Below are 14,060 nucleotides of genomic sequence, written 5' to 3' on the forward strand. Positions count from 1 at the left end.
AATCTTTTTTTTAAAAATTAAAAAAAATGAAATTAAGGATGTCAAATTGTGAGCAATACAATGATGCAAACAGTGCTGTGAGACCATAACAGGAAGAACCAACTAGATGGAATTGGGGCAACATCTCTGAGGAGGTGAGATTTGAAGAATGAAGAAAAACAGACGAATACAGATCATGAAGGGGGTTGGGGTTTTATCTTGACAGTTACCACGTTTAAAGATTACAAGAAGGGGGACGATGCAATCAACTTGCATTTTAGACAAATCCTTCTGGCTGCTACACAGAGTCTGGAGATGAGTGAGACAGGAGGTAGGGAGATCAGTTGGGTGGCTTTTCCAGTAATTTGGGTGAGAGATCATTTCCTACTGCCAGAATATCTTAGTAACAGCGGTATTAAGCAGGTATAATATTAAAATATTTAACAATGAGTTTGGCATGAGCATTTGTTCATCAGGGTGGGAGCTAGCCTCAGCACTAAGCAGGGTCTGTGGGCCTATCTCTGTGGGGCCAGGCTGGATGGGCAGGTGGATCTCAGAGGTGGGGCCAGCGTGACTGGGGTTTAGGCCAGCAGCCCTTTACAACCAGTATGGAAGTATTTCAATATTTTAGCAACAGATGCAGCTGTAGCAGCCTCAGAATTAGGTGTAGGAGGCAGGGAAAGATTGAGGAGAGGATTAGGAAAGAGAAGGCTAATATTTGGGTAATGCATGAAGTGAGCAAAAGGGAGGAGTTAGGGATTAGGCTCTGGTTTCTGCTTGGGCAACCAGGTAAACTCATTTATTTATTCAATTGTACTTATTCAACACTTTATGTTTTGGACACCTGGGAGACTAGAAATGTCAAGTGGGCAAATGGATATGGGAAGGAACTGGGGGCAAGATCTGGGCTGAAGAAATAAATTTGGGGATTTTCAGCATCAAGATGTCATCAACCCTACAGACTGGATAAGGTCTCTAAGGAAAGAGTAGGGAGAGAAGCAACAGAAGCCCGGATGGAGCCCTGAACAACTCCAGCACTTAGTTTGTGAAGAGAAGAGGAGCCTTTGATTACTGAGCAGTAGCTGCTGCTGTAGGGGGTGGGGGGAGCCAAACAAAACAATTGTGTGAGGTTTCAGGAGCTGAGAGTGTTTCCAGGAGGAGGGAGTGGTTGGCTGTGTTGAAAGCTGTGGAGAGATTGAGTAAGAAAGAAAAGACTGGAGTGTCTATGGGATTTAGCAACACAGAGACTGTTGGTGACCTTGATAAGGACAATTTTAGTGGGTGGTGAGCACAGAGGTCAGCCTAGCACTGAAGGTAGATGAGAGGTGGGGAAGTGGACATGGGGAGGACAAGACAAATTCCTACTGTGATGTGATGTGGAGCCTTTTTTTTTTTTTGGAAAAGACTTGAGCAAGTTTAATTGCTAGTAGGGGAGCCAGTAAGATATTTTGATAGATTCTGGGGGTCGGCAAACTAGGGCTCCTGCCTGTTTGTAAATAAAATTGTATTGGGACACAGCCACTACCATTCATTTATATATTGCCTAGGACTATTTTTCTGCTATGACAGCTTAGCTTAATACTTGTAACAGAGACCCTGTGGCCCACAAAACCCAAAATATTTACTCTCTGACCCCTTACAGAAAAAGTTTGCCAGCCCCTAGTTCAAGTATGACATGCTTATACCCATTTAATTTCTGCAGGAACCCAAATAACTGCATACGTATATAAATGCATAAATAAACACATAAGCTGACAAATTCCCAAGCCAAAGTGCTATGAAACTGAGTAATGTGTAGAATTGTTGAGATGCTGTATTGGACACCCAAAACTGATCTCACATTGTATGTTAATTATAATGGAATTTAAAAAAAAAATAGTCCTGTGAAAATTCTCCCTCATCAGTTTACCAGTTTATCAACAAGAAAGCCAAGAGACTTAGCTTTGCTCCTCTGCTGATAATATGTATCCATTGTTGACTATACACACACATTTTAATTTACTACAACATACCTAGTAGCCTGCATGAGGTGGGCACTCAATAAATACTGGTTGAAGCAAGGAAGGAAAGGAACCAGGTGCTGTGCTGGAGAAGCACCTGGAGCAAGGGGTGGAGGCCTTTTTTTTTTTTTTTTTTTTTAAAGATTTGGGTACTTAGCAGAGGATGCCCTAGGTAAATGCACTTATATGGAACCATCCCAGTGAGGTCCTGGGGGCTGCAGTGAATCACAGTCCTCTAGAATTAATCGCGGAAGTGAGGAGGGATGGGTTGGGGAGAACTGGGCTAAAGCTGAAGAGTATCCTTGATGTGAAAACAAAATCACAAAGTGGAAGTTTGTAGTTTGGCAGCAGGGAAGGGCAGGCTTGACAGTTCCATATTTCCTGTGATGAAACAGGAGAGATGAGCTGAATTTATGTACAGTCCAAGCCAACTTATCCCTCAGGAGCGGCTGTTGGACCAGGAGTTAGACCATTAAAAAAATAGGTCAAAGTAACAAATCAAGAAATGGCATTTTCTACAAACATTTTGTTTAACTGAATACAAATAAGTATATTCAATTGACCGATCTTTTGACAGAGGGGCAAGGCCTTCACTTTGAGCCCAGGATATCATTCTTGAATAAAGCACACCTAGAACATATTCACTAAGGTTTAAAGTAGGGGTGTCTTTAAAGGAGAGTAAAAACTTATAGATCAATGAGAAGCAATCTGAGTATAGATTCCTTCTAGATTTTTTACCCACAATCTTTTGCAGCGATACATATCACTCACACTTTATGAAGCTTTCAACTTGTTTTCATAGAAACAGTTCTTTTCTTTGCCTTCATATTCACTTCTTTATGTAATATTTAATGAAACCACGTCATTATGGTAACGAAATACAACTGTCATAAACAAATGTAGGAAACAACTGCTTCTCAGGAAACATACAATTTATATCAGAGTAACTCACTAACTTTGTTCTGTGTGTGGGATAGGATACAAAGGGAATAGTGATTCTGGTGAACCCAGGAAAGGGAGGAAAGTTAAGAATGTTTCTCTGTGAGGGTGTTACAAGCATGTGATGGGGCCCCAGCTGGTGCTCCTTGAGTCACTGACAAGCTGCCAGCATGGCTGGGTCCCCTGAATATTGACTTAGGGCAGCTGTCCGAAGTCATCACACTCTAGGGATCGTGAAGTATTGTGTGTTGGAAAGCATGCATTAAATACTTGCTTTAGCTTCTTCTGGAATGTACGTGGAATAATAGATGATTCCTCCCAACAATGCAGCTTCCAGAGTTACAACTGATGAGAAACGGGCCTTATATATCCCACAGCAGATTTAGCTTTGTAAAGCATATTTAAAAGTCTCAATATGTTGAATCTAGACAGAGAGTAAAATCTCAGTGAGCATATTCTGGCAGCATGTCACCTGGTAACTAACAAAGAACACCCAAAATAGTAGGCAGAGATCACTGAACAATATAAAAGTATGGAATCAAAGCAGTGCTTAAATATTACTGTGAAGGGAAATTGGGGAGCCCTCTGTTCTGCAGTAAATGCCTAGCCAGCGTTATAGTTTAGAAATTAGGAAAATAGGGGCGCCTGGATGGCTCAGTCATTAAGTATCTGCCTTTGGCTCAGGGTGTGATCCTGGAGTTCTGGGATCGAGCCCCATATCAGGCTCCTCCGCTGGGAGCCTGCTTCTTCCTCTCCCACTCCCCCTGCTTGTGTTCCCTCTCTCACTGGCTGTCTCTCTCTCTCAAATAAATAAATAAAATCTTTAAAAAAAAAAAAAGAAATTAGGAAAATAAGATCGCCCAAGGAGAGTTAACTGTGAAATCACGAATATCATTGATCAAATATAGATACACAATATCTCAAGAAAAAATATCTCTAACATGAAATCTTTTATAATGCTAAATTTTGTATATCAAGACATTAATTAAATGTAGAACTTGAAGAGTCCTAGAAGGTCCAACTGCCTTTATGACAGATGTGGATATTAAGACTCAGAAAGGTTACAAGATGTGTGCAAGGACCCAAGGCTAGTTATGAGCTAATCCAGCCTACAACCCAGGTGGTCTCCTTGGTCCTAGTCTGTTGTTTTTCTCATTATAACACCCTCCTTCTAAATGGAATTTTCTGATTAACTGAGGTCACTCCATCTTTAGTGATCTGGTTACTATTGCTGAGTAACAAATTACCCTATAACTTAGTGATGTAGAACAACTATCTGTGATGCTCATTGAGTCTACGGGTCAGGTTCGGACAGGGCACTGTGCGGATGGCTTGGGACTGTGATCATCGGAGACTCACTCACTCACATGTCTGGGCATTGATGGTGGCTATCCCTGGGCCCTGTGGTGGGTGTTGGTGGCTCTGTGGACCAGAACACCAACAAGTAGCCTCTCCATGTAGCCTGAGCTTCCTCAAGACATGGTGACTGGCCTCCAAGGGTGGGTATCTTGAGAGAGAAAGAACCAGATAGAGGTCCTATTGCCATTTATGAACCAGCTTGCAAATCCTGCAAATAGACTTCACCTCTTGATGGGAAGTGGCAAAATCCTGGAACAGCATGTAGGACCAGAAATATTGCTGTGGCTACTTTTGGAAATTACAGTCTGCTACAATTAGAATTAAAAGCATTCTTTCACCAGAAGAAAACTGGAGGGAGAAAAGAGGCAGCAGAACAACTAACAAATCACACCTGAAGGCTGAGTGTGCCCGTTCGCATTTCTCTCCCTCTGGGGAACTTTGCAATCTGTGCTTACTGCAAATTGAACAGGAATAAAGCATTTTAACTCAACATGATTGAAGCTTTTATTTCATTTAACTGTCTAGCTTGGTGTGTTGGAAAGTATGTTTATAGGATGTATCCCTAACATAAAAGCCTTCACAATGAGAAAAAGGGGAAAAATTGTTTTAATTGAAGAAATGATTTTTTAAAAAATAGGTCATGTGCTTGACTATAAAGAAAACATCAATAAATCTCCTAAAGTACAACGTGCACAGACATATTCTCTGACCACAGAACAATAAAACTAGAAATTAGGACCAAACGCGTAAACAAAAATTTCCCACCCAGTTGGAAATTTAAAAATACTCTTCTATAGATCTCTTGGGCATAAAAGGGGAAATGTGATTGCAATTACAGAATACTTAGAAAATAAGAATAATGAAAATACTACAAATAAAAACTCATGGGATAAAGCTACAGTTCTGTTTAAGAGGCAACTAAATCTGTAAGGAATGAATAATGAAAACACCGGCATCAGCAGCAATGGCTGGCACCTCACCTGTCAAGCACTGTTCTAGGAATGTTACACGTATCAACCCATTTAATCCATACAACAACATATAGGTAGGTACTATTGTTTTGCAGAGAAAGGATCAGTGATTTGAGCAAGATCATGCAACCAGCTCCTGTCATATGCTAAGCAATATTCCAGGCATTGGGGTTACAACGGTGATGCAGACAGGCAAATTCAATGAGCTCTTACAGGTCCTCAATATGCTCGGCAGGAGTGGGAGTTCTCATTCTCCACAGGCCCCTCACTGATACCTTCATGGCTAAAGGGGCAAAAGTGCCTCATTACTGCTGGGTGGTGGTGAAAGCCCTGAAGTTCATGAGGCCTTGCCTGACAGCACCCCATAAGGGAGGGGAAGAAGGCTTTGCTAATGCCAGGTAGGGATGGAAGCCCAGGCTTCCTGCGTGGTCCCCCTGGCACTGGGTGAGGAGGAAGAAGGGGGAAGTGTGTGTCATTACTGCCTGGTGGGGATGAAAATCCCAGGTTCCTACCTATCCTTCTCTGACGCCACCTTGGCAGGTGTTGGGGTGCCTTGCTACAGCCTTTTTGAGGGCTGAAGTCTGGGTTTCCCACTAGGACCTTACTGGCATGAGTGGAAGTAGGGCCACAGTTTTTTCTATGGTTTTTGGCTGGGGTAGAGTACTTTAGATAATTTAAAACTTCTCTATTTTGCTAGGCTGACACTTTCCTGGTCCTTTGGCTAAACAGAGCATGCTTTTGTTGGGGCTTTACCTGTCTGCCCGTTGGTGTTTGTGGGCTGCCAGCTTCTGTAGCTCCAAGTCTGGGATATATGAGGCAGGCAAACAAAAACACATAGGGAACTAACCACTGTGTCCCCAAGTCCCAAAGCTGGTCTGCCTTCCTCTCCTTTCTCAACTTTCAGTATATATATACACACAGTAATATATACATATTATATATACATATTACTGTGTGTATATATATATTAGTAATATCCAAGGGTTTTAGTTTTACTTAGCTGGAGGAATATGGAAAAGTATATCAACTTCATCTTCCCAGAAAGGAAAGCTCCTGTACTGTATTAAGAAAGAAAAAACAAACAAACAAACACTTGATGGCATGTGCCCATTCTTAGAGCAGAAGGAAGAGCAAAATGACATCATTGATAGTGATGGCTGGAGGGGAGAAGAAGGAGCAAAATCCTGTGCACATGTGGAGAGGTGGCTTTAGATATGAACATGGATAGTTAATCCAGTCACAAGAGGGGAAGCTGAGAATATATTACAAATGCAGGGAGTTTGGTGGGTTGGGTGGTGCATGAATGAGGAAGCTCTCTAGTGTTAGGTTCCATTGCCTCAATGAAATAAGAGGGGGGTGCCTGGGTGGCACAGTCAGTTGAGTGTATGACTCTTGGTTTTGGCTCAGGTCATGGTCTTGGGGTCATGGAATTGAGTCCACTTCTGTGGACTCTGTGCTCAGCTCAGAGTCTGCTTGAGTTCCTTTCTCCCTCTTCCTCTGCTCCTCTTCTCCCCACCCTGCCCACCCCACATGCTCACTTGCTCTCTTTCTCTCTCTCTCTCATATCAATCAATCAATCTTTGAAATAAAAAGGGAAGCCATCAACTGAGAGAGGGAGGTGGGGTCAGGGAAGGCTGGGGTTTGCAGAGAAGTTGCTTTGAAGGATGGTAGAGTTGAACAGACTATAGAAATACGGTGGGATTGTTGCACACACTGAAGGCACACAAATTTAGAAGGAAACCAGTCAGCATAGTCAGTTGTTTTCCTCCAGAACTAGGTACAGAGTAGGAAGACAGATGTGGGTTTAATCAATAACTATTGCCGATCAGATGTTAGAAGGGGAAAGAAGGACACAGAGGGTGTGGATAAGGGAGTGATTGTGATGATGGACCATGACATGGCACAACTCTGGGAGACAGTATTAACACTGTATTTTGCAACACAGGGACCTTGCATAAATTATAATCTGAATGAGGATGATCCCAAGAAAATGGACAGTAAACATTTGGTGGTGACTGTGATGAGGTTGGGGACTATAGGTGAGGTTCAGTGGGGTGGAGTTCGGAGCCTTAGGATTGGAGTCCTAATGGGATTGAATAGTTGTTCAAATGCGAGTAATAAATTAGAGGCACTCAAAGACAGGAGATGATGGCCATAGAGAAAATATTTGAAACTGAGTTTTAGGAAGTGAAACAGATATTAAAAGTGAAAAAATCTAGGGTATGAGAAAATATAGCTAAAGTGGAGTGGATGGAAGATTACTGGCAAACTAGATACCCTTAAAAACCTTCTTATTGACAATAGCTAAAAATAATTAATAAAATGTAGAACTATATTTTTAAATGTATTGATGACATAGTAATAAGGCAAGGCCAACAGGAATTCAAAGCAAGGCCCTAGTAAGATGACTCAGGCACTGATGCTTGCTTTTGCACTGAGGGCTTTTGACAGATCAGGGGATCTTGAGTTCCAGTGTTCACAGCCTTGCAAGATATGGCTGAAAGGTAACAAAGTCCAGGTCAAGGCCAAAGAGGCAATCTAAAAGACAACATTTTACATAAAGCTCAAAAGGGTACACTAGAAATAAAACTGCCTCCATTCCAAACAACACGGACATTTGCTCATCTTAAAATTTGGCACTGGGCTAAAGGGGAAGGAAAATCTTTCCTGAAATTTTATTAATAAAAGCTAGTCCTTACAGGTGAGTTTTGATGCCTGAGTTGCACTACCTAGGTGGTCTGGAAAAATGTTAAGCTGAGAATTTAGTTTAAAGTGGCCCTCCTGGGGCGCCTGGGTAGCGCAGTGGTTAAGCCTCTGCCTTCAGCTCAGGGCGTGATCCCAGCGTTCTGGGCTTGAGCCCCACATCAGGCTCCTCCACTAAGAGCCTGCTTCTTCCTCTCCCACTCCCCCTGCTTGTTTTCCCTCTCTCGCTGGCTGTCTCTCTCTCTCAAATAAATAAATAAAATCTTTAAAAAAAATAAAAAATAAATAAAAAAATAAAGTGGCCCTCCTTCAGTAGTACCCATGGGCACCTGGCAAAAACAAATGCAAATCCTTTTTAAATGAACTCCCTTCAATCTACACCTCAAAGAATACCCACAGAAATGGGAATCCGCAATTTAAAAAGAAAAGCAGCATAAGTGACACCCAATAAAAACAACAAGAACTATCACCCACAGCAATCAGGTATTGGAAATATCAGATGGTACAAAATTTAAATACAATTTGTAATGATGAGAGAGGCAAAAACTAGGGCGTCATCATTTGCAGAAGATTCTTTTTTTTACATAGAAAATACAAAATAATCTATATATAAATCAGAATTCAAATCTTTTAGTAAAATTGTGAGTTGCAAGGTATTTAAAAAGTGCATTTCTGTATACCAGCAATAAGCAATTAGAATATGTAATAAAAAAAGATGTCATTTATAATACTATCAAAAATATTAAATACCAAAGAATTAAGGTTAACAAAATATGAGTAAGACCTGTATATAGAAATTGAGAGAAATTAAAAGGAACCAATATGGAAAGAGATACTATGTTCATGGATAAGAAGATTTAATATTATAAAGCTGTCACTCCTTTTTAAATTGACCCATAGGTTTATTTTATTACATTTAAAGTCTCAATAAGGTGTTTATTTTGGCAGGTGGCCATTGAGAAATAGATAATGGAACTTGGTGAGTTGATTCACAAGTGTACTAGAGCGGGTATTGAAAATCAGTTGCGAAAGTATGGGCTTTAAGTACATGATGCTGAGTCAACTGGTTATTCATACAGAAAAAAATGAATCTGAACCCTGACCTCACACCACATGCCAAAAATCAATTCTAGGTAGATGAAAGACTCAATATTAGGTAGAGCTTTAAAACCTCCTGAAGATAAGATAAGAGAATGCCCTTTACAATTAAAGGAAGGGAAGAATTTCTCAAACTAGACAGAAGAGCACAAAGAGTAAAGGAAAATATTATTAAAGTCAACTACATTAAAATTAAGAACTTCTGTTTATCAAGAGATACCATAACAAGTAAAAAGATGACCCATAAACTGGGAGAAGCTATTTGCTTTACCCATGTGACAAAAGGTTAGTATCTGGACTACATAAAAACTATAAGCCAATAAGAAAAACACAACCTAATTTCTTTTAAATGGGAAAAAGATTTGAATGGGTACATCACTGAAGAGAGAACACAACAGTAAATTAACATATGAAAATATATTCAACTTCATTTGTAATCAGGGAAATGCAAGTTAAAACCACAGTGGTATATTATTTCGATCTCAACAGTTTGACAAAAATTTTTCAATGTGGAATACCCAGAATTGGAGATGTGGAACCAAGAAATTCTTAAGCAACTGCTAGTGGGAGAATAAATTTATTCCAACCATTCTGAAAGATAATTCAGCATCATCTATCGGGTTGAAATATGTATTCCCTTTGACTCAGAAATTCCACTTTCTGATGTTTGGCCTATAGAAACTCTAGTACACATGTATTGAGAGATAGGTACAAAGATATTCATAGTAGCATACTTGTAACAGGAAAAACTGGAAATAACCAAAATAGTCACCAACAGTAGAATGGATTAAAAATTATATATTCATATAATTGAATACTGCACAGCAACAAAAATGAATAAATTATAGTTATTTGCAACAACATGAATGAATCTCAGAAACATATTATTGAGTGGAAAAAGCAGGTCAAAAAGAGATTCATACAGTAAAATTCCAAATGTATGAAGTTTAAAGAAATGCATAATTATATATTATATGTTCATGTACATATGTACATGTGATAAAACAGAAATAAAGGGAATGACGAAGAAGGGAGGATGGGATTGGAGAGGGACACACAGGGACTTAAATGTTCTATGTCTCTCTCTCTCTCTCTTTTTTTTTTTTTTTAGAGAGAGAGATAGAGAGCATGCAAGAGGGAAGAGGCAGAGAGAGAATCCCANAAAAGGAGAGGAAGAGAGAGAATCCTAAACAGTCTCCATGCTCAGTGTGGAATCCGACACAGGGCTTGATTTCACAAGGCTGGTATCACGACCTGAGGCAAAATTAAGAGTTGGAGGCTTAACCAACTGAGCCACTCAGATGCCCCTTAAATGTTCTATGTCTTAAACATAACAGAGTGTATATGAGTAAGTGATCATTGTATTGTTACTTTTTTATCCTTAAACATGTATTTTACAAATATTCTTTTGTATATATTCAATATTTAATAAAAATACAATTTCAAGGCTCTTTGGAATTGAGGAGGTAAAAGAGGTTTATCACAGCGTGATTTCACGCTGGGAAGTTGGAAACAGCAAAGTTCTCCAATAAGAGTCTGGTTAAATAAATTAATGTACATCTATATAACAGAATAGCATGCACCAATGAAGAATGAAAAGTTAGAAGTACACATACTGATAGGAGATGTTTGTTGTAGAGTAGGTGAAAGAAGTTACAAAACAATATAGTATCTCATTTGAATAAGAAACATAAAAATTCATATACATAAAAATGTAGGGCATGTTTAATCGGTACACAAAAAAGTCAATAATGTTGAGATCTGGGTGTTGGCTATTAGGATTATATATGAGAGGTTTTTTCCTTCTTGATTTCTCTTAACATATATTACTCTCATACTGAAAATTTTTTTTAAAAAGTCAGAGAAAGAATAACAAAGCATATCTAAGAAACATCAGATAGAAGAATATAACTATAAAATATTTGGAAATGACCTTCACAAGCTATGTATGTTATTTAAAGAAAGTGACTATACTTTTCCTAGAGTTAAAAAATTAGATTTGAAGGTGAAAGGATTTATCTATCAAGTGTCTGGCTAAAAGACTAAATAAAGATTTAAATGCTTCCCAGTTTTATTTATAGGATTAAAACAATCCCAAACAGTTCTCATCACACACATGAATTTTTTGTAACTAAGTTATGGTGACAGATGTTAACTAGATTTACTGTGATGGTCATTTCACAATATGTACAAATACTGAATCACTATGTTGTATACCTAAAACTAATAATATAGTATGTCAATTTTAAGTCCATAAGAAAATAAAATTTTAAAATCCCAAAAAGAATCTCAATTTTTAATTGATAAAATGGTTCTAAAGTTCATCTAGAAGAATAAATAGGTCTATCGATAATAGAATTCTGAAAATTAAGAATGAAAAGTTTAGACTTGTTCTACTGGATGCTAAAATGAATGATAAAGTAACAACCACTGGGCCAATATAAATGCAAATAGGAAACTGTTAAGCATCTAGTAGAAGGTGCTCAAACATCTCTTTGTGCTTCTAAAAATAGTGTTTGATGAAGGAAATAATGGTAACAGAAAGTGATGAACTATTTATGGAATAATGGCTAAGGAAAGGTAGCTAATTTTTCATCTTAAAATGTATTCTAAAATAAATTTGACTATATTTATATGCATCTAAAGTAAATTCTAGATAAATATAAAAATTTAAAGCATAATAAAGAAGGGAACACAGAAAATATGTAACAGATTCACAACAGTGCAAGTCACTGAAGAACCAATTGATAGTCTTGACTACAAAACCTGTGCTTCCTTTGGCTTCCATGCACACACTGCCCTGATTTTTCTCCTAGCACTCTGGCTACTACTTTTCCAATTCCTTTGCAGTATTATCTTCCTCTGGAGACCATTATATGTTTAAGTTCTTTAAGGCCCATTCCTTCTCTACATTGTCTCCCAAGGTATTTGCTTTCATACCCATGGCTCCAATTGCAATCTCTACCCAGGCAACTCAAATTCAACTCTACCCCAACCATTTCTTACTTATCAGTATTAGTCAGGATTCCTGAAATAGGTGGCGCACTCAAAATGGGTAGTTAGGGAGATATCAGTTAAAAGATCATTTACAAAGGGTTTTGGGAAAGTGACAGAGAATGGTGGTACAGTATCTCAGGAAGCTATTACTGCCTTAGGCCTGAAGAAATAAGGAGATAAAATTGTTACCTGATGAGAGAGAGAGAGAGAGAGAGAGAGAGAGAGAAAAGAGGAAGAAATGGGAGGAAGAAGGGCAGGAGAAGGGAGAGGCAAAAAAGGAGGGTTTGGAGGAGGAGGGCAGAAAGGGGAAGTAAGGAAAGGGGGCAGGAGAGGAAGAAAGAATGCAGGATGCAGATAATAAGGAATAAATACTCCGCTTTCACTCTCTTCCTTCAATCTTTTGCCTGTACCTCCCATTCACCAAACCCAACTAGAAGCTAGAGGTCATGGTAGCCAGGTGCTCAGGATATATAAAATCCTAACACATTCCATACAGCTCAGTCTCTTTGGACACAGAGAATAGAGAAGGGTAGACAGTGGCTCTAGATGGGCAAACAGAAGACACCTACCTAATCTTACCTCCTATTTAATTTAGCTTCTTTGCTAGGACATCCCGTGGGTATTTCAAATGCAACAGGTCCAAAATTGAACTCACAAACTGCCCATTCCACACCCTCACCTCTCAAAAACCAAACTAACAACAACAAAAACCAAACTGACCCTCTTTCAGTGTTTTCTGTGTCATCAAGTGGTATCAAGGTCAGGTCTGTACATCCGTGGCCACGTAGGAATGGAGTGGAGTAGGGCAAGGGTAGGAATAAACAGATCACTGATGTGGCTATTCCATTAGTCCAGGCAGAATTAATGATAAAACAGAATAAGAAAGTATTGGTAATGATGGAGGAAAGTGGACAAAGTGGACAGACTAAAGAGATGTTTAGAAGACAAAATTCATAGGACTTGATATTGGATTGGATGTTAGAGGCAAGGGTACTATGATCGTCAAAGACGACACCTTCAGGGGCGCCTGGGTGGCACAGCGGTTAAGCATCTGCTTTCGGCTCAGGGCGTGATCCCGGCGTTGCGGGATCGAGCCCCACGTCAGGCTCCTCAGCTATGAGCCTGCTTCTTCCTCTCCCACTCCCCCTGCTTGTGTTCCCTCTCTCGCTGGCTGTCTCTATCTCTGTCTAATAAATAAATAAATAAATAAAATCTTTAAAAAAAAAAAAAAAGACGACACCTTCAGTAATCTCCTATAGATTTTAAGAAGAAGGAACAACTCCTTAACATGGATTTATTGACCCTGCGTGGTCAGCATCCCCCGCCTCTCACTCTTCACCCCTGATTCTTCATTTTCTACCAGAACCCTCTCAAGGTGTGGGCTGTACTACACTTTTTCAATCCTTCATATTTTTTGTGCTTGCCCCTGAACATATCTTTGCTCCTATTTCTACTGCCTGTTAACATTCTTACCCAACTTCATTATTCACAGCTCAATCACTTCTTCAGGGAAGCTTCTCCTGACTTCCCTTAATAGATCTAATCCTATTAAAGTTCTCATATATTTTGTCTTTCCTTTTGTGGGATCTATCCATTAACAGTTCATGTGTGTGGCTTTTCAGTTAATGTCTAACCTCCTCTCAATCCCCCACTAGAATACAAACTCCATGAGGACAGAGACTATGTCTTTATTGGCTCTTTTATATAGTCTATTAGTGTTTGGCACCTTGTAGTTCATTTATATATATATACACATATATATATATATATATATATATATACACACACACGTATATATTCTTGAATGGATGAATGAATGAATGGATGGATAAAAGTAAAAGCAATGGAATACATCACAAAGAAAAACACTGATGGATTTAATAGATTTAAATTATAATCTTCTGTACATTAAACAAGAGTAAATAAGTGAGAAATTAGAGACATATTGATAATATAAAGAGTATATCCTCAGTAGAGTTCTTGCCACACCAAAAATAAAAGTACAATAGGAATT

At 39.0% G+C, this 14,060-nt stretch overlaps 1 long non-coding RNA gene across 1 annotated transcript in view; it reads right to left on the minus strand.

The window, feature by feature from the left end:
• The window catches only part of LOC117803755, a 121,618-nt gene that overhangs the window by 103,410 nt on the left and 4,148 nt on the right, over positions 1-14,060 (minus strand). The gene's annotated exons all lie outside the window — the stretch shown is intronic.

Source organism: Ailuropoda melanoleuca, chromosome 1, assembly GCF_002007445.2.
Source record: "Ailuropoda melanoleuca isolate Jingjing chromosome 1, ASM200744v2, whole genome shotgun sequence".
In the NCBI taxonomy this organism is placed as follows: Eukaryota; Metazoa; Chordata; class Mammalia; order Carnivora; family Ursidae; genus Ailuropoda; species Ailuropoda melanoleuca.